At 40.7% G+C, this 22,956-nt stretch overlaps 1 protein-coding gene across 2 annotated transcripts in view; it reads left to right on the top strand.

The window, feature by feature from the left end:
- Positions 1 to 22,956, top strand: part of LRRC8B (leucine rich repeat containing 8 VRAC subunit B) — a 66,388-nt gene that overhangs the window by 7,936 nt on the left and 35,496 nt on the right. For both annotated transcript variants that reach the window (XM_012801667.2, XM_023509927.1), the window contains exon 2: positions 14,329 to 14,384. The gene's annotated coding sequence lies outside the window, so the exon portion shown is untranslated. The remainder of the gene's footprint in view (positions 1 to 14,328; positions 14,385 to 22,956) is intronic.

The following is a 22,956-nucleotide window of genomic DNA, read 5'->3' as shown; positions in this document are numbered from 1 at the left end:
AAAGAAGGGAGCAGAGTGGAGAGCAGTTTGGAGCGGACCTGGCCACCACCTTGGCGAGTAGGGAGCCTTTCCTTGGGCCCTCCTAGTTCCTGGATGCTGTGGTCCTGTGGGAGAGGCCTCTATACAGCTGTGCCCTGCTGTCTTGCCTTCTCCCAACAGTTTAGGGCAAATCTCTCCAGAAACCCTCGATGGGAACCCCACACTCCACCACATCGCCTATATTATGCATCTGTCACTTCTAACATAGGAAAGTATTGTGAACAGGTCTGTTCTCCTGATGGCCTGCGGTGCATGGGGGCAAGCATTGTCACCAGGTTACAAATGCAGAAACTGAGTCGGGGATTCCTGGCTTGTCTAAGTGAACCAGTCAGTGACAGTTCTGGCACTCGAACCCTGATAAAGTGGCCTTTTCTACAGTATACTGCCTGTGCCCTTTTCACAGATGTATTTATTTTAGAAATGTGCCTTAGTGTGATAGAATGAAGATTAAGACAGATATGCTTATAAAATGCTTAGTAAAGTGCACAGCTTTCCTAGCAGGCCCTAGATTTTAAAAAAGAAAAATAATGTATTTGAGTCTTTCTTTTGACATGCTTCATTTTATGGATTTTAAATCATTCATTCATTCAACAGATTTTTTTTTTCTTTTGAGTCAGAGTCTTTCCCCGGTTGCCCAGGCAAGAGTGCAGTGGCATCATCATAGCTCACTGCAACCTCAAACTCCTGGGCTCAAGGAATTTTCCTGTCTCAGCCTCCTGCAGTAGCCAACAACTACAGGCATGTGCCACCACCCCCAGGCTAATTTTTCTTTTTTCTTTTTTTGGGGGGGAGGAGTAGAGACAGGGCCTCACTCTTGTTCAGGCTGGTGTCAAACTCCTGACCTTAAGCGATCCTCCCCCGTAGGCCTCCCAGAGTGCTAGGATTTGCCAGCATGAGTCACCGCACCCAACCAACAGATTTTAGCACTTAATATGTGCCAGACATTTTCCCCCGCATAGGGAATAAATCTAACAGATAAAAAAAGAGAAAAGTCCTTTGTGCATGGAGGAGGAAAGAGACAAGAAGCAAATGCAAGGTACAATGTCATACGATAAGTGCTATGATGAAAAAGAAGGCAGAGTGCAGGGCCAGGCACAGGTTAGTGGTGGGAATTAGATAGAATGGTCAGGAACAGCATTGTTAAAGTGGGCCATTTTGTGAAGCTCTGAATATGACCCTCATCTGAGTCTGAAGTCAAGCCTTGAATGTATGTGGGTAGGTTGACTCAAGTCATGGTTTTCTGGAGTTGTGCAGAGGGGACAGAGAATCCCTGTTGATTTTTAGCTTTTTTATTGTATAGATGTCCTAGAGCAGTGGTTCTCAACCATCCTAATGCTGTGGCCCTTTAATACATACAGTTCTTGTGGGTCACAACCCACATGTTGAGAACTGCTGTCCTAGAGGATCTTTCCCAGAAATCATAGATACTCATGTGTAAAATTTCAGCATACCTTAAAATCATCTTTAAAATCCCTTCCCCCAATCCAGACCTCTGTCCTCTCCCTGTCATTTCTTTTTACTAATAAGGCATTTAGTTTGAAAAAGGCAAAGTAAACAATTTCAGTGTTACAACTAGTTAGTGCCTAAATAAAATATAAAGATAGATATATTTCAAATATAAAGATATAGAAGCAATTTTAGTTCCTAAAGTATTTCCTGATGGTTTTGTATATGCACTCCGATGGTCTGAGTGTTGGTGTCCTAGCAAAATAGATTCATGTGTTGAAACCTAACCCTCAAGGTAATGATGTGAGAAGGAGGGCCTTTGTAAGGTGATTGGGTTGTGAGGATGGAGCCCTGTGAATGGGTTTGGTGTCATAAAGGACACTGGGAGGAGCTTGTTTCTTTTTCCACCAGGTAAAGATGTAGCAATAAGCCACCATCTATGTCCTCACCAGACACCAAGGCTCCCAGCCTCTAGAACTGTGAGAAATAAATACGTGTTATTTATAACCCACCCAGCTTATGGTCTTTTGTTATATTAACAGCAGCCTGCATGGATTAAGACATGCACCATTTTTATTGACATAGAGTAAGACCACCCCAGGTAGTTAAGTGGCTAGTGTGTCTTGGCCTAGTCCCTCACCAGAAACACAATATAAAATAACATCCCAAGTATCCCAAGTGTTCCAGAAAATTATGAGCCAGGCAGGTGGCCAGAGAGAAAAAAAGCAAAAGAAAGAAATATGGAGGTCTCGAAGTGGGAAGATTTCTCTTTCCTTGTAGGTAAAAACTTTGACCTGCTTTGGTTTAAAGGATGGTTAGGAACTGACAGTGCCTTCAGAGGTCTCTGAGCAGACAGACAGGAGAGAGGCTGAAGATGTGAAAGGTCTTGCCTTCACCAAGGGTAGCAGCTCTCTTAGGGTGAAACAACAGTCATCCCCCCATCCCACCCCAGTGATTTCCTCTGGGAACATTTTATGCAGAAACTTGGAAGATAAACTTGTCACTTTCAGAAAAATATTCATAGTAGTAACTTATCTTCCCAGCCACACTTCCTTAACAGATGTCTCAACTTTCCGTACTACAAAATAACCAAAAATTTTAAGTAGTAATCATCCACACTGTGGAATGAGTGTCATTTCCAAAATTGGGTGCTGTTTAAAGGTTTCAATTTGCATGTTTAAGATTTTTTAATACATCTAGTGTTAAAATCTCAGAAGCCTAGCAAATCTACCTCCTGGAAACATAGATATTTATTGAATTTCTAGGCGGGTTTCTGTGGTTGCTTTTTTAAAGAAATCTTTTCAATTATTTTTGTCTCTTACTGCACTGATAACACAAGAAATTTTAGCCTTTTCTCTTTCCTTCATCAGTGAAAAGCCCTTTCCCCCATATTCCTGTCCCCACCCACCATTTGGGGTGTTTCTAGCCTACTTTTTCATCTGTGTGCGTTGTTACTATGGTGATAGGCCCCATAGAAATAGAGAACAAAGCAGATATAATAAGCATCCCCTACATGGTTTACAGTGCTAAAAAGGGATTTCAGGCATGGATTGTACTTTATTGGTGCAGAACTGGACCAGCCCAACGAGGTGGTGGCACTAGGGTTACAGGCTGATTTTGGACCCTACAGTTGCCATCCCCTTATACTTTACCAGTTTCTCTCTATCCAGGAGTCATGGAGGTGAAGTAGGATTAACGGAAGCCTGTGGAGAGAAGGTAATACAGAAATTAGTGCCCCAGAAATAGTCAACCCATTGCAGAGGACAAATACTTATGCTGAAGTGTATTACATGGAAGGGACTCTTGGTCTGGTTAAAATATTCACCAGTCATTAATCCTGTGTTTGATTTTCTATCGACTTAATCCTATGTATAATTATGAATCATTCAACTTAATCTTTTAATAAAATGTTTACTAACTTAGGTTCCCCCTGCTTCAAGGAACTTAGCCTATATTAGATATTTTTTAATTAAATAAAAATAAATCTCAATGACTACTAGCTTGCAGTGTTTAATCCTGGCCACTGAATTTTTTTTTTTTAAACTGGTTAACATAGCCTTCATGTAATTTTCTTAGTTATTGTGTTAAAACGTTCATATTCTACTCATAGAAAGATTCACTTGTACCCTTGTAAGAAACCACAGAAGTGAACCCTCGAATCTCCCTCCCTCCACCCATTTTCCCCCTCCCCTCTCCCCCTTCCTCCCTGTATCCATAGGTTGTTATTAGGTTATAGCTTTCATATAAAAGGTTTAAATTAATTTCATAATAGGGGTGTGTACATTGGATACTTTTTCTTCCATTCCTGTGATACTTTGCTAACTGAATTTTTTTTAATAGTGGTTAAACAACTAATGCATATTTATTTTGTGCTTGTTTTAGAATTACAATTAAATGTTCTCTAGACACAGTTTAGTGAAAATTAGTATTTTTTGTAAATCCAGAGGTTGTCCACAGATAGTTTTTAATCTTTAATCTTCTAGATCAGTTGTTCTCAACCTTCCTAATGCCACAATGTATTTTCATTGTTACAAAGGGGTCGCGACCCACAGCTTGAGAACCTGTGCTGCACATGCATTTTTTTTTTTTTTTTTGCAGTTTTTGGCCAGGGCCTTGAGCTGAGGAGTTCCAGACCAGCCTGAGCTAGAGCAAGACCCCAACTCTAAAAATAGCCGGGCATTGTGGCGGGCGCCTGTAGTCCCAGCTACTTGGGAGGCTGAGGCAAAGAGTTCTAGGTTGCTGTGAGCTACGATGCCATGGCATTCTACCAAGGGCAACAAAGTGAGGCTCTCGGGGGGAGGGGGGGGGGAACCCTGCACAGTGCACATCTCCCTCCTCCAGTCGGCTTTTCCCCTTTGTGTGTGAATGCAGGAGCACTAAGTGGGAGCAGGAACACCCAGTTGTGACTTTGGCTCAGCCTCTGCCCGGGGAGAGGGTGCAGGGGGTTTGAAGATGCCTTTTTAAACCCTATGAACAGCCTATATGGTCACTAAAAAGAGCCTAGGAGCCTCAAGGCTTAAAGCAGAGGTGATTCCCAACTTTGTTTTGGGAAATAATGGTGGCGGCTGTATAAACATTATTTGGAGATGGGAAGGGTGCTATTAGGACTAATTAGGGCAGAGGGATGGAGTAGATGAGACTAATATGAAAGAAATTTGAGAAAAGAAGTCATAGGATTAAGTATTTGATCTATCACAAGAATCCTATGGTAATTACTTAAGTCAAACTATGCTTCCTGAAATTTTACTAGCTCTACTGTAACTTCTGATTTTTCAATCATTTTTCAGGGAAGGAACCAAATAATTCTGAGGCTCTGAAGTCCTCAAATTGCACTTTGATAAGGAGGATACATTATATTAGCAAAACCTTAAAAATCAGTTTCTGAACATGGATGTCTTCTGACAGTAAATGAGAACGGATTTGGGAGCAGTGTTCTATGGGAATAATAATGGCTTTCTCCCACAGGAGAGGCCTGTTGAACTAGGCACTCCCTCCAGGCAGGATAGCTCGTTGTCCTCCAGAAGGCTCTAAAACTGGCTCATAGGAGTAGGTTTCTTGGCCTGGAGAGAACAGAGGTTGTGTTTGGGAGGAGTTTACTCTTTCATGGATTACTGTTCTCTGATACCTCCTGGGCAGAGGTAGTTTCCACTTGCTTTTGATGTTATCATCACTGTGAAGGTAGAAAGTGGACAAGGCAGAATTATTTCTATATTTATCAGTTAAGACGCTGCCATTCTGAGACACTGGCAACTTGGCTAAGGTTAGGGCAGATGATAGACAGGGAAAGAGTTCAATCTCCTCCGTTTTTGCTGACTTCTGTTCCATGTGGCTAAAGTAAGTAGCCAACTTCAGACACTCTTTTGGACAGAGGATTTTCCTGATAATAAAAGAGTGTAACTGTTCTCTTGTTATTGACAATATCTTACCTTTATTTGTGAATTAAAGATTTTTAGTGTGAATATATGGATTTTATCTTTAAAAATTGTTAAAATTCTAGGAGCATTTGAGTTTGAGACCAGCCTGAGCAAGAGTGCGACCTTGTCTCTACCAAAAATAGAAAAACTAGCCTAGCATTGTGGCAGGTGCCTGTAGTCCTAGCCACTTGGGAAGCTGAGGCAGAGGGATCGCCTGAGCCCATGACTTTGAGGTTGGTATGAGCTATGATGATGCCATGACACTCTACCCAGGGTGACAGGGTGGGACTCTATCTCAAAAAAATAAAAGAAAAAGAAAAGAACATTCTGGGAGCATTTGAAACCTGGAGATAAACCCAAGCTACTTTCATGTACCAGTAAGTAATGTGGAACTAGACAAAGACCTCCTGGTGCTGAATATGCCCTGCTTTCGGGACTTTGTTTGTTTTTATTTTTCTTGAACTTGTGCCCACCTCTAAGTGAGGGTCTAGGGAGGACTGGCATCTGCTCAGCAAACTTTTGAACTCTGGAACAGTCATTCTTCCCAGTGAGGCTCTGCCCTCTGTATGATCCTCTGAACCTCCCTGTTTTCAGGCTGGACACTCTCCTTGCCCTTCTCCATCTGGAGCACTCATTATGATTATAATAAAATCACTGAGTGACCATTTGTTTAATCTTTTCCTCTACCACCAGACTATAAATCCATGTGGCATGGGGAGCATCTGTTCAGGGACGTCACTGGTTTGTGTTCTGTGTGTGTGTTCTCCAATGCCATTCATTGAATGAACACATGCATGTTTAGCTTCTTGTTCATTTCAGTGAGCTAAGCTACTTTTTATTTCCCTTAAAGATTGCTTTGAAGATTATTCACATTGATTATAGTTTTATCATCTTAGTGCCTGACCTGTGGAGGAACCGTCATGGAGTTGTTGGGAGCTTTAAATAAAATAATTGATGTAGGAGGATATTTAACATACAGTTATCGCATGTTGAGCATTGGCATCTGTGACTATTATCATACATGAGTTTATTCAACTACTTCAGCCTCACGTCAGCTGTTTCCTAGAGCCCAGGTGTCTTCACACTGGACTTGTTTTGTCTTACTTATCATGACCAAACTATTAGAGTAAGCGCCACCTGATTTGTCTTTTGTAATTTTATCATTTAAGGTTTAAATTTACTTTCTTCTGGTTAGAGTCAGATTACTTCATCTTGAAAAATTAGGCTTGCATAGTTGCTAATCTAATGAAAACACTACAGACAAATTAGAAGAAATTATAGCTATCCCAGGACCAGATTACAAAACCCTCTAAATTTTTTGTTCTACCCTAAAACTTGTTCAATCTTCACCTTCTCTGAAATTCAACCTTTTTCAGCAAATAGACAAATAAAACTATGACCCTTGACATTTTTGATGCATATTTTGAGAAATGTAGATATACCCTTGAAAAATTTTTTTATACTTATTGCTCATCATGGGTAACAATACTCACAGTACTCAAAGTAACGTAAGTCTATAAGGTATAAATCTTCATTATTATTTATTAGAAGTCTTTGACCTTCTTCCTTTCTCTGTTGTGCATGAAGTTAACAAAATCAACTCTGGTAGTTTTTTTTTTTTTTAATAAAGTAATCTCTATAAGAGAAAGTTTATTTTAATATGATCTCCTTTTTAAAATCCAAACCATGATTTTTAAATGTATATGGGCGATAAGATGTAAGAATACATAGTTATGTGATGTGTACAGTGAAGTTCATGAGAAGGTAAGGGGATAGAAGGAAATTGTTCAGTTTCAATTCTTACTGTGTTTTTTCTCTCCAGTAACCTCATAGAAATATTAAAAATTGAAAAGTCTTATAAAAAAAAGTTCTTTCCCCAAAGTGTTTCCTTCCTTAATGAGATTCTGTTGTGGTGCTTTACTGTCAGTGTGCTGGGAATTTTGAAATATTCTCTGTGTCTTTCTGTGATTTTGACCTAATCTCATTTGGATTTACCAGGCTCAGCAGCTGTTGTTTTTATCGACTATTGCTAAGTCGTATTATGGTCCGAAGTTGAAAAACCCTTTTTCCTGTGTTGGCCTATATTATTCGGAGTTTTAGAAAATTTAAACCCTCTAATTTTTATTTGCTTGTAAGAAAATTTAAATAATAATATCCCAATAATATTAACACTATCCCAAAAGCTACTCTAGAGAGACCAAGCCTATTTGTGTATCTTTCACAAGACAGTAAGGTTTGTAGAGTGGTGCTTTCTTAATCCATCTATCTTTTCTCTTGGAGGGAGAAGGCCTAAGTTCCTTTGTGATTTAAGTAGTGTTTGGTGTAATATAAATGATGCTTGCAGTTTGATACTAATTGTCCTTTGGCAAAACAGAATACAATGTCTCAGAGTTTGAGAATGTCCTAAAAGACCATGAACTTATTAGATAATTCTGTAGTTTTGTTTGAGGAAGAAGCTGGATATTAAATTTTGCTATTATTGAATGTAATATGAATTCTTCTACATAGCTGAAAAGATCCATTGGCTTCTCTGTAATATCTTTTTTGGGGGGGTCCCTTAATTTGCCTATTTGAATAATAAGGCAGTGGTTTCTGAGGTCTGGGAAGGATACTAGGAAGCTCTTAGCTTCCTCTCGGGGTTAGTATGCTGGTGTTTAATCCCAACTGACCACTATACTATCTCTCACATTCCCTGTTTTCCTGTTGGGAGCCTGAATTTATTCTCCTCATCCATTCAAGATTCAAAGCAATAGATTTCCTTGTTGTCCAATGATAATGGCCAATCACTTCTGCACTTACAGGTAGTAATATGGATCGACACTGTGTTTTATCAATTACAAAACCATGTTTCATATATAATCACATTTGATTTTGAGTTTAGCAAGGGAAAGAAGGAGAATAGCTGCAATTAATTTCTATTTTATAGGTGGGTTCAGGGAAGTCACACAATATTCCCCAAATAACATGTAAACAAAAAGGCAAGGCAAAACCCCCAGGCCTTTTAACTCTGTGTCACGTGGTCTCCCCACCCTGTCATTATGTCTGCTATAGCCTATCCTGTGTCCCAGCTAAGGAATTTGATCAATATAATGTGTAAAATTATTGTACCCATTTTAATAAACTTTATGAAACCAAGTGGTTATCTTGTAGTTATTTCCCTACCTAGCAGGAATGATTGCACTGTATGTATAGTGGGAGAGGTATCCTGCTCTCCAGGCCAATGACACAGTGAATGTCCCACTTAAGAGGTGAGAACGATAGGATAGCAATAAGACAGATGTCCCAAGGAGACATATGACTCACTGACAAATTCAGTGGAAACAGTGTAGGAGGTGAAACTGGCAGGACGAGATAGGATTTGGAAAGATGAAGGAGGGGGTGGAAGAGAAATGTTTGAGCAGAGACGTGTAGGAAGGAACTTAGGCAGTACTGAAATCATTGTGCATGAAATGATGCACCCAGGATTTGCTGCAAAACAAACCTGGGCATGAGTGTGATATCAGTTGATCACTGTTGCACCTGGGTGAAAGGCTATATGGGGGATCCTCGTAATATTATTTGTACTTACATATGCATTAGAAAATTTTCACAATAAATATTTTTAAAAGAAAAATTGTGTAGGCTAACTTTTCTGGAACAGAGGATATGTTCAAAGTTATAGTGATAAATGTTAGAAAGTAATCTGGGTCGGCTCGGCACCTATAGCTTAACCGGCTAGGGCGCCAGCCACGTACACCTAAGGTGGCGGGTTCAAATCCCCAGCCCGGACCCGCCAAACAACAATGATGGCTGCAACCAAAAAATAGCCGGGCGTTGTGGCGGGCGCCTGTAGTCCCAGCTACTTGGGAGGCGGAGGCAGGAGACTCGCTTGAGCCCAGGAGTTGGAGGTTGCTGTGAGCTGTAATGCCACGGCACTCTACCCAGGGGGACAGCTTGAGGCTCTGTCTCAAAAAAAAAAAAAAAAGAAAGTAATCTGGGTCCATATATAGTAAGAGGAGGAACTTCATGAATGTACACTGTAGACTCTGGGTGAGCACTTGTGGACACACTGGTTCGTTAGCTGGACTTGAGTTCTACTTGACTGTGAGTTCAGTGTGACTGCAGTCCAGTGTGGCATCCTCATCAAGGATGGCCGTAATGCCACTTTGCCATCCACGTAGGCACTACAGCATGTATGTGCCATATCCAGTTCTGGAAGGCACACTTAAAGAGGGTTTTATGCAAACTGAGTTTCAGTGGTGGGATATATGAGGCACACAGGAGTCTCTTACATCTTCTCAGCAATCTTCTTTCAGGACATTCCACCAACTTAAGGTGGTTAACCTGAAACAGACATGTTTTCCCTTCCTCCAAGTCTTTCTCCTTTCCTTTTTTTTTTTTTTGAGACAGGGTGTCACTCTGCTGTCCTGGGTACAGTGCCTTGGCATCATCATAGCTCACAGCAACCTCAATCTCCTGGCAAGTGTCTGTAGTTCTCAGCCTCCTGGGTAGCTGGGACTACAGACACCCACCACCACACTCAGTTAATTTTTCTATTTTTAGTAGAGATGAGGTCTCACTCACTCTTGCTTAGGCTGGTCTCAAACTCCTGAGCTCAAGCAATCCACCTTCCTCAGCATCGCAGAGTTCTAGGATTATAGGCATGAGCCACCATACCCAGCCTCCTCTCCTACTTTTCCAACTCTTTTTTTCTTGGGGGCCTGAGAATGGGCAGTGAAAGCAAAATAAAAAAATTGTTATGATTCCTAGATGGTAAAAAGGTACATAATCCCTCTGGCATCTTATTTAACCTCCTGGAAACAGAGTTCAACCTTAGACTAAGTTATATACAGAAAGTAGCATTCAGTGTAGCTTCATGAAATGACATTCTTTCTCCCCTCCTGCTTGAAAACATTTCTCTACCATTCAGTGAAAAAGAGAAGAGATAGGTCAGAGAAATTTGGGTAGTTATTAAAATTAAGGAAGTATTTATTATTTGGATATGTTTCAGGGATACACTAGAGCTGACACACAGAATAGACTTGTGAAAACTGATTATTGTATTTCTAGAAATTTGGTAAGCTAGTTAAAAACAGAGCTGTTAAAAAAAAATTATACAAACTTAAAGTATTAAAAGTAAAAGAATTACTCAAAACTTGTACTTGCTAATTATGTTACTATAACTTGCTATAATCTACGATTTAAGGTTATTTGTGTCTAGCGTATCTGCAGGTAGACATGCTGTATAGTGGTGTGGACCCATCTCTTCTCAACTTCACATTCAGGAACATGGTGTTGGTAGTTTGCAATTGGCCATGGTGGGAATATTGGTACAGGGGAAGATGGCAGAGAATACACATCAGGGTGCTTTAGTTTTCTCCTCAGAGAACTGGTTGTTAAATATCTAGCAGTAAACCACTGGGTATGATTATGATATTGTGGTTACATATTTTTAAAGACTTTTTTGTTTTAAAGATACACATTGAAATAAGACAGATAAAATATGTCTAGAATTTGTTTCAAATAACCCCATGGGGTGGGCGTCGGTATTGTTGTATCAGTGTGGTGGGCACGTGGGCTTCATTCTCCCATTCTTTCAGCTTTTGTGTATGTTTTAAATTTTCCATAATAAAATGAAAAATTTTTATTATGGAAAATTTAAAACAGTAATGAAGGACTATTAGAAAGAAAACAAATAAGTTGCCTACTAGATATGCATAGAAATCCAGTCTGGCACCTGTCTGTTATCCAAACTTCAATGCTATTGTTCCTTTGATAAAATCTCGTTCTCAAATTTAAGAACCCTTATTCTGTAAGTGATTCTGATCATTGAGCTCACATATCTGTTTCTTATTAAATAAAATCAAGAAATCACTATGTGCAGTTTACACCCATCAGAGCACAGGAATTGAACGTAGCCTTCTCCAGGACACTGAGAAGCCCTGACTTCATGGTGAGGGGGGAAATTCAATTGTTGGACTCCAATTCTGTTTGCAAAACCAGTAGTACAAATAGAGAAAAATGAATCAAGTTATTTGCTCAGAAAGCTACTTGCGGCTAGATGACAGCTGTGTACCCTCTAGATTTATTTTCAGTCTAGCTGATTTGAGTCATTGCCCAAAAAAAGGAGTGCTGTCAAGTGAATTTTCTTCTATGCAGATGATAAGAGCCTTTCTAAATATTGCCTTGCTGATAGAATTGATGCATTTGAAAGTATTGGCCTATGAATTAAATTAGTTCCAATCCAATGACTTTAAAAGTAATAGCCTAGTTTATATATTGAGTCTATTTTGCAAAGAGTGCAGAAGCCCAACGTTTTTGAACATATATTTAGACATCAAATGGAAAAGTTGTGGCATAAATTACTTAGAATACATCTTTTTTTCCAAAATTTGAAATTTTAATTTTTTTTTTTTTTTTTTTTTTTTTTTGGGACAGAGTCTCACTTTCTTGCCCTTCATGGAGTATTGTAAGATCATAGCTCACAGCAACCTCAAACTATTAGGTTTAAGTGATCCTCTTGCTCCAGCCTCCCCAAGTGTCTGGGACTACAGTCGCCCATCACAGTGCCCAGGTATTTTTAGAGATGGTGTCTTGCTCTGGGTCAGGCTGCTCTCAATCTCCTGTGCTCAAGCAATCCATCTGCCTTGGCCTCACAGAGTGCTAGGATTATAGACGTGAGCTCCCACACCTGGCCCTGAAGTTTTAGTTTCTTTCTTTTTTTTTTCTAATGGGAGGAAAGATTTTTGTTTGTTTGTTTTTTAGAGACAGAGTCTCACTTTACTGCCCTTGGTAGAGTGCTGTGGTGTCAAAGCTCACAGCAACCTCCAAATCCTGAGCATAGGCGATTCTCTTGCCTCAGCCTCCCTTGTAGCTGGGACTACAGGTGCCCACCACAATGCCCGGCTATTTTTTTGTTGCAGTTTGGCCAGGGCCGGGTTTGAATCTGCCACCCTCGGTATATGGGGATGGTACCCCACTCACTGAGCCACAGGCACTGCCCAAGTTTTAGTTTCTTAATGTGAATTTGGAGTAGTGTAACAGTTTCTCTTTGGATTTGATTATGCAGTAATTCATGGAATCTAAATCGAGTTGATGAGAAAAAAAATAAGGAAAAAAATGATGTTGAATAATGCATGTGTGTGGTCACTGTGATTATCCTATCAGACAGGGTGGTGAGGAAATCAGTAGGTTTTATAAGGGGAACAGCGAAGGACAATAGGAACCTTGAGGGGAAAGTAGTCCATAGTATCTGTCCTGTAATTTTAAGTTATGCGAGGCTCTGGCCTATGTAGAAACACAGGCTGGGACCATTCTCTAAGTTTAACCACATGCACAAGAAAACCAGTGTCAAGCTGTTGAAAACAATAGATGCCAAACTGAGGTAACTAGAAGTCAAAAGACCAAAAGGAAGATGGGCTGAAACAGATGCTAGAAAGAGGAGCTGTGATGAGGGAAATCAGAATCTTGTGGGTGGGAGAAGACAGAAGTGGACACTTCTCAGAAGACAGAGGTGGACACTTGGCCCTGGTTTCCCATGTTAATTCCTTTGTACCAGCACCTTCAATGTCCTGCAGGGTGCCACCTCTAGGTAGTCCTGAGAGAGTTTCTTTGGGGCACGTAAATACAAGTCATAGTTCCCAATTAAGGTGGAGCACAGATATTGAGATGATTGCCAAGGAAAAATCATATCAAGCGCATAAAGTGAACCATGGGATTGTGATTATTCACTCAAATATGGTACTTACTGAGCCCCTATGATCCGGGCTGGGTGGGGGGATACCTCAGTGAAACCTACACACAGAAGCTCTGTGCCCTGGGAGCTCATTGCCTAACTAGATAGAAATAGAAACTAGACAAGATAAGTATACAGTAATTAAAAGGAGATAAATTCTATCAGGAAAAACAAAACAGAAATAATTCTTCAGAATTAAATTCCCTAAATATACGTTTCCCAACTATCAAAACTAGCAAAGAAAGAGCATTGCTAATTATAAAAATATGAAACATAAGCTGGGTTCAGTGGCTCACATCTGTAATTCTAGCACTCTGGGAGGCCAAGCCAGATGAATAGCTTGAGCTCAGGAGTTTGAGACCAGCCTGAGAAAGAGGGAGGCCCATCTCTACTAAAAATAGAAAAATTAGCCAGGTGTCATGGCGGGCACCTGTAATTCCAGCTACTCGGGAGGCTGAGGCAAGAGGATTGCTCAAGCCCAAGAGTTTGAGGTTGAGGTGCGGTGAGCTATGATGCCATGGCACTCTACCCAGGGTGACAGAGTAAGACTGTCAAAAAAAAAGAATTTATATATATATATATATGTATAATTGTTTTATATATATAAACATGTATTTTATATATATAAAACATATACACCTGAAATTCTTTCATGTGTCTATTAACCCTATTGAAAGCTAAATATGTTCACTATTTCTAATACTAGTAGTTTAGAGTATAAATTAAAGTTGAAGTAGCTTGGGAAAGGCAGGAGCTTTTTTACACTAAAATGAAATGAAAAAATATGCCCTTATAGGTTTTGTTTAAAAGTTGGCAGTTCATGATCGGGAGGGTATGGAGCATCTGGAAAGGGAGGCTAGAAGTTATTTAAAAACCAAACTGATTGCTTCCAAACTGTTTACCTCCAGTTGGGTAGTCAAGCAGCCATCATTTAAAGAGGGATTTTGTAGTTGTGTATGTGTGTATGCGTGTAAATGCAAACTTTATATCTTAGTGAACTCCGCTTTCTTGCTAAAAACCTGTCCCAACTTTTCATGGAAATATTCTAAAAGGAATGTATTATATGAATTTGAAGCTGCATTTCATTCTTTATTTTAAATAACTTATTTTTTCCCCCAAATCACTAAGTGCAGGTCTTTAAATCTCACAGTGGCCAGAGCCTTCAGCACAAATGAAGAACCTAACAAACTCACTGGTTTTTTCTCCTCTCCCCAGGGCTGCGGTGTGTCTTTGCAGCTGCCTCCTAGACCTTACCACCGGATGGCCCACAGGTACTGCAAACTCAGCATTTTAATAACCACACTTGTTACCCTCTTCCACCACTCGGCCTATGGCCACAGCTGGATGGTCCCTTGTCCTTGCATCCTGGTTCTCCTTAATCTCTAGTCTGCCACCAGTCCTTCTGATGAGTCCCTGAGGAACATGAGAGCCCATGCCTGGAGGCTGTTTTAGCAGAGCACCTGTTGGAAAGCTCTTAAAGGTGCTGGTAGTGCCTTTGCTTTCATCCCATCTCCTCTTCCCATTCATTCACATCTTACTTAGTTCAAGCCTTCTTTCTTGTTTATCCTCTGGACTACTGCTCTGTCTGGTTTCCTCCCTATATACATTTCCCCTTTCTAATGAGTTCTCCATGCAGCTACCAAAGTAGCAAATTCTAAATTTCTGAATTATAATCTGACGCTGACTGGATCATACCACCTACACCCCTTTCATAAATATCTTTGTTAGTTCTAGAACATGGTAGCCATGTCCCTATATGATCTGGACCAAGTGGACTTGTCATCTCACCTTCTTCAGCTTTCCCACTAGGTTCACTCTTGAAAACAATACTTAGTCAAAGGTTAGCTATGACAAAACTTTAATGAAGATATAACAGCTTTGTGATGGCTGGGCATGGTGGCTCATGCCTGTAATTCTAACACTCTGGGAGGTCAAGGCAGGTAGATTCTCAAGCTCAGGAGTTTCAGACCAGCGTGAGCAAGAGGGAGGACATTTTTAGTAGAGGGGATTTCTACTAAATATAATATAGTGGCCTATTGTCCCAGCTACTTGGGAGGCTGAGGCAAGAGGATCACCTAAGCCCAGGAGTTGGAGGTTGCTGTGAGCTGTGTGACACTGCCATGGCACTCTACCGAGGGCGATAAAGTGAGACTCTGTCTCTAAAAAAAAATGAAAAAGGAATTAACTAGCACTTTATGGTGAGCTGTTCAGCAACCCAAATTTACTTCCTTTTTCCCCCTATCTTTCCCATCTGGCAATGTTTCTGGCCTTCATTCCTGGTCATTCTCACTGATGCCCCCTGTTCTGGACCCTTACTACGTTATTACTGAGCTGCAGTGGGGCCCTACCTGGCACCAGGGCCTTCGTTCTCTTCCCTTCCTGCTTCTGCCCCAGCACATACCTCCCACGCCTCACTGGGTTGATTTTCCTGAAATATTTCTTGTGTTCTGTTTTAGAATCTTAGTGGTTCTCTTTTGTGAATCAAGTCAAGTGATACTCTTCATTCTGGAATTTTCAACCCTCAGTGCCCTTGTAGCCTCATTTGTTTGCAAAGTCATTTCCCCCTGGCCTTGAAGATTTCTCCGCAGTGGGACCTGCACCTCTTCTTGCTTCTTCACTCAAGACCCCCCTGCTCTTGCCTTCTTGCAGCTGGAAGTCCTTTTTCTGCTCTAGCTCCTGCACAACCTACAGGCTCAGAGGCATCCCACTGTGTTGCTTTCTCCATTCCCTGAGTGTAGCTGTTACCCTCATGAGAGGAAGGGAGCTCTGGGTGGTTGGAAGTCGGTTTTAGGATCAGGCTCTTGCTCACTAGACGTGGGTCTTTAGCAACTCCTTTTTTTCCTCTCTGATTTTAAGCCTTTAAGCCTTATCTTAAAATCAAGTACATGATTTAAAGGACTATTTATGAAAAAAAAAGCTCCATAAACTTTAAAGCATCATACACACGTTCAGAGTTGCTCATTTATACTGTTTAATCCTTGCTGATCCGTGATCATCTGTTTTTCCATTCCCTGTTCGCTTTGTACATAGTGTATAATATTTCTCATTCTTCTTAACTTTTAGGAGTATTTTAGAGTATTTCTTGTCCGACTCTTCCCACACCATAGTAAATGCTCAACAAAGTCTCCCTGTCAAGAGAATCCACTGAACACAAGTATAAAGAATCAAGCTCTAGAGTCTACAGTGAATGTGTGGTACTTGATGAAGTGAGGGAGGGACTAACAGGAAGGAAAAAGGGTGCCCAAAAGAAAGAGGAGTGAGCAGGGGACTGGCCTGTTTTAATAGGGACATTTTTATGAGTCCATAGACAGGCTCTGGATAAAACTCCTAGGTGGCTTTTCAAGCTCTTAACATGATGACAGTGTAATTGGTTTATTTTCTTAGGAATGACACTGTTCGTGGCACAGAGATGGGTCTCAGTGTTTTAATTCACTAACCACATGATTTGCATGTTTGTATACATGTGTTCTTACATGCACATCTACAGGCCAGTGGACGTGTCTGTCATTGCTTATTCATAGTCACCTTTTAAGTTCCATTCTTAATACCTGGCAGCATTGTGCCCTCCTGGCCTGCAGGTTAGCACTCATGTTTGGACAGTGTCAAATAGGAGCCACCTTGTCTACTTGGCTGGAGTTACGACTAGTTAGGAACTGCTTTCTTAGTTATTTAGATTGCTAGGAAATGTTCATGAAAACATTGAACTGTATGGAATATTAAACTTAAATCCCGCTTAAAATAAAAGTAAGAATAAAGTATAATAATCAGTACATTAAAATTCATTTTTGCGTGAATGTCTCCTAGTCCCTTCTCCCACACACAAACTCCAGAAATAAGGGAGATGGTCCTGGAGCCCAGGATTGATGATTCTCTGTATCCTTCTGGGAAGGAAAACACAAACAGTAGCAAGTTTTGTTTGTTCACACTATCCTTAGGCTAAGAATAACCATGAGGTACTTACTATGACTCTTACTATGCCCCAGATCACTGAGTCTTACTCCAAAAGCAAACTAATTAAACAGTAAAACACAATTTCAGTTTTTAAGGAGTGTATGCTTTACAAATAAAGGGAATGCCAGTAACCATAGCAAAGCAATTAGAGAAATGGGATTTGCTTGTTACCTAAGAAGCAAAAGATACATTTTCTCCAAAGCAAGTGATTAAAGGTTGTCATTGTTTTGCATCAGAGTAGATTTACTAGCAGGAAAATGATAGCTTAACCCTGCTCTCTCTCGGCGGCCAGGCTGGTCGGGTGAGTGCTCACATTTCAGATGAGCCAGCCTGGCTACAGGAGAAGACATTTGCATGGAAGATGGGGGAAGTTGCCAAACAGCAAAATGAAGACTTATGCTTTTCAAATTCCTCTTATTTCTGCTTTAATTAAATTGATGTCTCCAAGGGAATGGATTTTTAAATGAAATTTTAACAGTGCTTCGGCCAGTTCCAAATGTATTCTTTCATCCTGCTCAGCTTTCACACTGTGATCATACTCAGTTTCACTTCCTGGTGGGTCTACATAAGCCTGTGGCTGGGAACTATTTAAATGAAATGTTTAGGAGCGAAGACATGGCTTCATAATGGATGGAAGTATTTGGATTTGATTTAGGATTAGTCGATGTAGTCATTTTTATAGAAATAAAATTTCTGACACCTAAACTTATAGATCAGTTGCTTTAAAAAATCTCTTAAAACAAAACTTTGGCACTGAAATTAAGTGACTTTGTGGTGAAATCATCTCTTCTGCAGAACTGTTTGATTAGGTGCCAATTGTGTAACAAATGAAATATTGCTCCATAAGTAATTTAAAGAGTAAGTATAATTTAATTATAAACAGGTTTGATTGCATAGTAATGCATTAGGCGCTATGGTGAATGTCATAACGCCTAATGATCCTTCCAAAGATTAAGTACATTCTTCAGCTGATGGTTTCCCTTACAGGGTGTTTAACATGCCTGGTGATATCTCTGGTACCTTTTTGTAGTATGTTTTAAATGACTATTCTTGTATCTTACAAAATATTGACTATTCATTCTAAAAGTGGAATTTTGACTGTAGAGAATTTAATTCCACCAAGGTACTCAAGTAGTGTCTAGTCTTAAAAATCACTGATCATATTTATTTCTCTTTTGAAAATGTTAGTTAAGATGTTCAGGAAAGGCCTGCTTCCTCAAATCTAATTGCTTTGTCCAGTTGCATCATTTGACCGGCTAATTTGAAAGTTTAATTTTTTTTTAATTATTTCTTTACTTGGAATCTTAATTTTGAAGTTCATTTATGTTTTATTTCTCAAGGTACTCAGTCATATACCCTAAGATAAAATTGCCCCCGGTCTCAAACTCTCTCTCGTGAATTCTTTCTGGTGCTTTTAAATTAATTTCCCTAATATATAATATGGCCTTAAGTATATTTTCTTCATTATTCCCATGCTCAGATACCATCAGTGACTTTCTACCACTTATATTAAGTCTAAATTCCTTTCTGCTCATAAAAATATTTGACTGTTAATTCGAAAAGTGATATTTTTACCTCCAGAGCAATCATTTCCTTTAGGTACCTATTATGTTCTGGGCCTGAGTTATGTCTTGAAAAGTCCTTAGCATGACACCTGAACTTTTATTTAGCCCTTAATTCGAGTCTGTTTTCCACTGTCTTCTCCCATCATTTTTGTCTCAAACATTCCACTCCATCCCTGGGTCTCTTCACTAACTCCTTAAATTCACCATGGCTTTCTCCTACCTTCTTTGTTATTTCATTCCTTCACATAAAATATTATGTGCCCCGTTCTTAACCCCCTTCCTTCTACCCCTTATTCTTTTACCCCCGTCTACACAAATCTCACACATCTTTTTTATTCCAACACGTAACTTCTGTGCAGTGACTATTGATCCTTTGGCATATATTGCCTCAAGATGTAATGGTATAATCCATTTGTCTGACCTGTGTTACATAAGTGCCTTTTTAATCAAAGCATACACCTGTTGAGGTGCAGATCTGGGTTCCACACCTTTCCATTGCCTTTATCGTCTGCAATAGTGCTTTGTCCCCAGTGGCAGTTTAACCCTGGTTTTTGTGTACACCTTAGTATCAGAGAACATGCAGATAGGGTCCTTATAGGTCTTCTCTTGGTGACCCATGTCTGGCCATGATGCAAGTGAATTTCAGGATAGGAGTGTCCTTTGTTACATAGCAGGCTCTCTTCATGTCACCCTCTGTTCAGTGACTAAGTTGTTTACCTTGAATGGATAAGACTCTGCAATAAAAACAGATGGTGTTGTCAAATACAAATAGGAAAATATTATTTCTTGTATGTGAATGAAAGAAAAAGAGTAGGAGAACCCCCACACCATTAGCTTTCTTGGTGCAACCTTTTCACCTTTCAAGTTTGGTTGCTGAGAAATAACCATAGCTTCATCTGCTGTATACCAAGGAGAAATTTCGGTCACTGACTGGAGTCTACATGCGTCATGCAGCTGAATTTGTCACTGAGCTATGACCAAGCCCCACCCTGATTTAGAAGTCATGTGTTAAACTTCTAGATGGAGAATAGGTTTTCTGTCTCATAGAAAGCTATTAAAATTCTAAAATTATGGGTGGCACCTGTGGCTCAAAGGAGTAGGGCGCCAGCCCCATATGCTGGAGGTGATGGGTTCAAACCCAGTCCCAGCCAAAAACTGCCCCCCCCAAAAAAAATTTCTAAAATTCCCAGAGAATACATGGTCTTCTCCCCTTTGCTGACTCCAAATAAAGCTGCCACATCCTGCCGAGTTCTGAAGCTAAAGCCAAAATGATGCGCAGAAACCACCTGTTCCCTGGGGTGTGGGGACTCTACCCAATCCCCACAGGTAGCTATTTGTGGGTTCCTCACCTTATTCTATCATTTCAGTTCCCAGAGCTGCCCCAAATGACTCTTAATGCCAAAACTGAGCTAAATTGCTCCTTGCTGATCACGCCCATATGGAGTCTTCAGTGTTTGCTAAAGAATTCAGGGACCTTTGCACAACACATGGAATTTAGTAAGTTGAAGGCAAGATGGCATAAAAATTACACGTTTTTCAGTTTTTGCTCCAAGCAAGGATGTCTAATTTTAACTCTTGGTTTCAATTAATATTCTATAGCAGCTTCCGGATGCTGGCCCCTGGATACAATAATGAGTCCAATACTTGTAGATCAGACCCCCAGAGAGCTTATGGTTTAAAATGAGAAAGAAACCTTTAATCAAACAGCCATCTGTGGGTGGGAACAGGAGCATGTTGTGAAGTGACTTGGGAAGGGTGTCAGCAAGCATCCCTTAGGAGGTCACTTTTATAAGTCATTGATTCAGGGCATCTGTGACTTAAATGACTGTCTTGTTTGAGCCCTGAAGGTGAGCTTGATCTTCTAAGGGAACTACTTGGCACTGTTTCAGATTGTAGCCATTTAGAATAAAAATTAGCCCTCCCATGAGACAGTTATGCTGCAACATACTATGTATGCATAGTGTAACTAAGAAGTATGTCTTTGATCTTTGCCCCCAGTTTGTGGCACACAGAGTTCCTAAAACCCTTGGAATTTCATGATAGGAATGTCCTTTGGTATCATAGTGAACCCCTCAACCTTCCCAGAGTTTGTGCTAAAGAGATGAAATATTGTGGGCCCAGAGATAGCTCCAGGATGGGGGCTGGTCACTGGAAGAATCAGCCTTGGGATTCGAGTGGTTAAACTTTCTATCTCACCTCTAAAGAAGGAAGGAGGAGCTTAGAGATTTCTGATCACTAATAAATAGCCAGTGATTTGATCCAGTGATTGAATCCATATTGCCTGTGTTATGAAACTTCCATTAAAAACCCTTAAATGATAGGGTTCAGGTAGCGTCTAAGTCGGTGAACACCTCAAAGTGTTGGACAGGTCCTCCTCCCATCCCTAAATACCTCCTTGTGCATTGCTCCCATTTGGCTGTTCCTGAGTTGTATGTTTGTAATAAGCCAGTAATAGTAAATAAAGCATTTCCCAGAGTTCTGTGAGTTATTCTATGAATTATCAAACGTGAGAAAGGGGTTGTGGGAAGTTCCACATTCATAGTCCAGCCATACAGAAGTGCAGGTAGCTTAGAGACCCAGGCCTCGCACCTGGCCTGTGAAGGGAGGGTAGCCTTGGGGAACCGGCCCTTAAACCTTGCCAGTTTGAGGCTTACTCCCGATGGTTAGTGTCAGAATAGGCTTGAATTGTAGGATGCTCATTCGGCATTGGAGAAAGTGATATCAGAAAAAAGACCTCTCCCAATGTGTTTAGTCTGAATGTATAGGCGGTTTTCTGCTCCAGCTCAGGAGCAAGTAGCAGCTACCAGTGATTTTAACCACATTTCCCGAAAACATAAGTGACATAGAGTTTGCTGTTTCGAAACAGGCCTGTTTCTCTCCTAATGCTCTTGTGCAATGCTTTATTTCCCATATCTTACAGGGAAAGTAGGAATAGATGAGCCATGTTGATTAACTGGCATGTTTTAAAAAGCCTTCTCTGGGTTGAGCAGGTAGGTGTGGCTGCGCCTCCCTGGCACTGGGAGCCATGCTGGGGGTGCTGTCTTTTTCTTTTTCCAAATTCCCAATTCACACTGAAATTCCCAGGGGTGAAATTGGTTACTGACATTCTGTTCTTGGGCCTCTTCTTTCTCCCTTCCTGTCTTTCTCTCTCTCTTTCTTTCTTTTTTACCTAGTCTCATTCTGTCACCCTCAGTAGAGTGCTGTGGTGTTACAGCTCACAACCTCAAACTCTTGGGCTTGAGCAATCCTTTTGCCTCAGCCTCCCAAGAAGCTGGAACCACACCCTCTATTCTTAGTAGAGACACAGGGTCTCATGGTTGCACAGGCTGGTCTCCAACTCTTGAGCTCAAGCAATCCACCCACCTAGGCCTCCCAAAGTGTTAGAATTACAGGCGTGAGCCGCTGTACCCGCCCATTGGGCCATATATTTCCACCTGGACCCCTGGGCTTCTGGGCCTTTTTAAGAAGTCCCTTTGCCTTTGTCCTATAATGTTATGGAATGCCAGTGTCCTTGCAACACTTGCTATTTTGTTGCCCTAGAACCACAGTGGTATAAATAAAGCTCACTTCCTGGGTTGTTTTCTTTCAATGTAAGATAATGTCCCAAGGCCAAAAGCATCTTCTTTCCAAGTCCCTTTTACCAGCAAAAGAATTAGCTTTCTTTATGGGGAGTTCACCTCTTCACATTTATCTGCTGTTTTGATGATTTCCAAAGTGTCTTTGGTATTTGTTTCACCAAAATATTAACTCTTAGGCCAGTATGATTGAGATGGAGGCCCGGACTGCATGAGTGATGTGAACTGCTGCTGGTCCTGGGGGCAGGCCTGGGACTGGGGGTCATGGAAAATCAAGCCCCTGTCTCTCGCTCTCACCAGTGGGAAGAGTGCTCTGTCCTTGGCCAGGAAGTAGAGCTTTGGGGGCAGGGGCAACAAATTATATAAAAATAACTAAGTAACAGTTAGGCAGTTGCGCTCACCTATAGCACCTCCAAACCTTTACAGGTCACAGACCAGCAAATGCAGCACCTTTCTGTACCAGGACTGACCACCATTATGGCATTGATGGCTGTTCATGAAGAAGTAGAGGTAGTATCTGTAAAAATGCCCAGCGTCTGCAAGCACAGACATCAAATCTATGTGTAGATTGAACAGAGCTAGAAGCTTTAAAGTTCCTTGCCTTCAGAGAAGTATAGCAAGCTGTATCAACACCCATGACACAGGCCGTGCAATGATATGGTAAGCGGCCACGCCTGGTCTATGAGGCTGAGTGAGTGCCGATGGTGAGCCAAAGGGCCAGTGTTTCTTTCTTTCTTTTTTTTTTTTTTTTT

The sequence above is a fragment of the Otolemur garnettii genome, unplaced genomic scaffold (genome assembly GCF_000181295.1).
Source record: "Otolemur garnettii isolate 467f Iridium unplaced genomic scaffold, OtoGar3 scaffold00010, whole genome shotgun sequence".
Lineage (NCBI taxonomy): Eukaryota > Metazoa > Chordata > Mammalia > Primates > Galagidae > Otolemur > Otolemur garnettii.
This window is presented reverse-complemented; position numbering and strand designations above follow the sequence as displayed.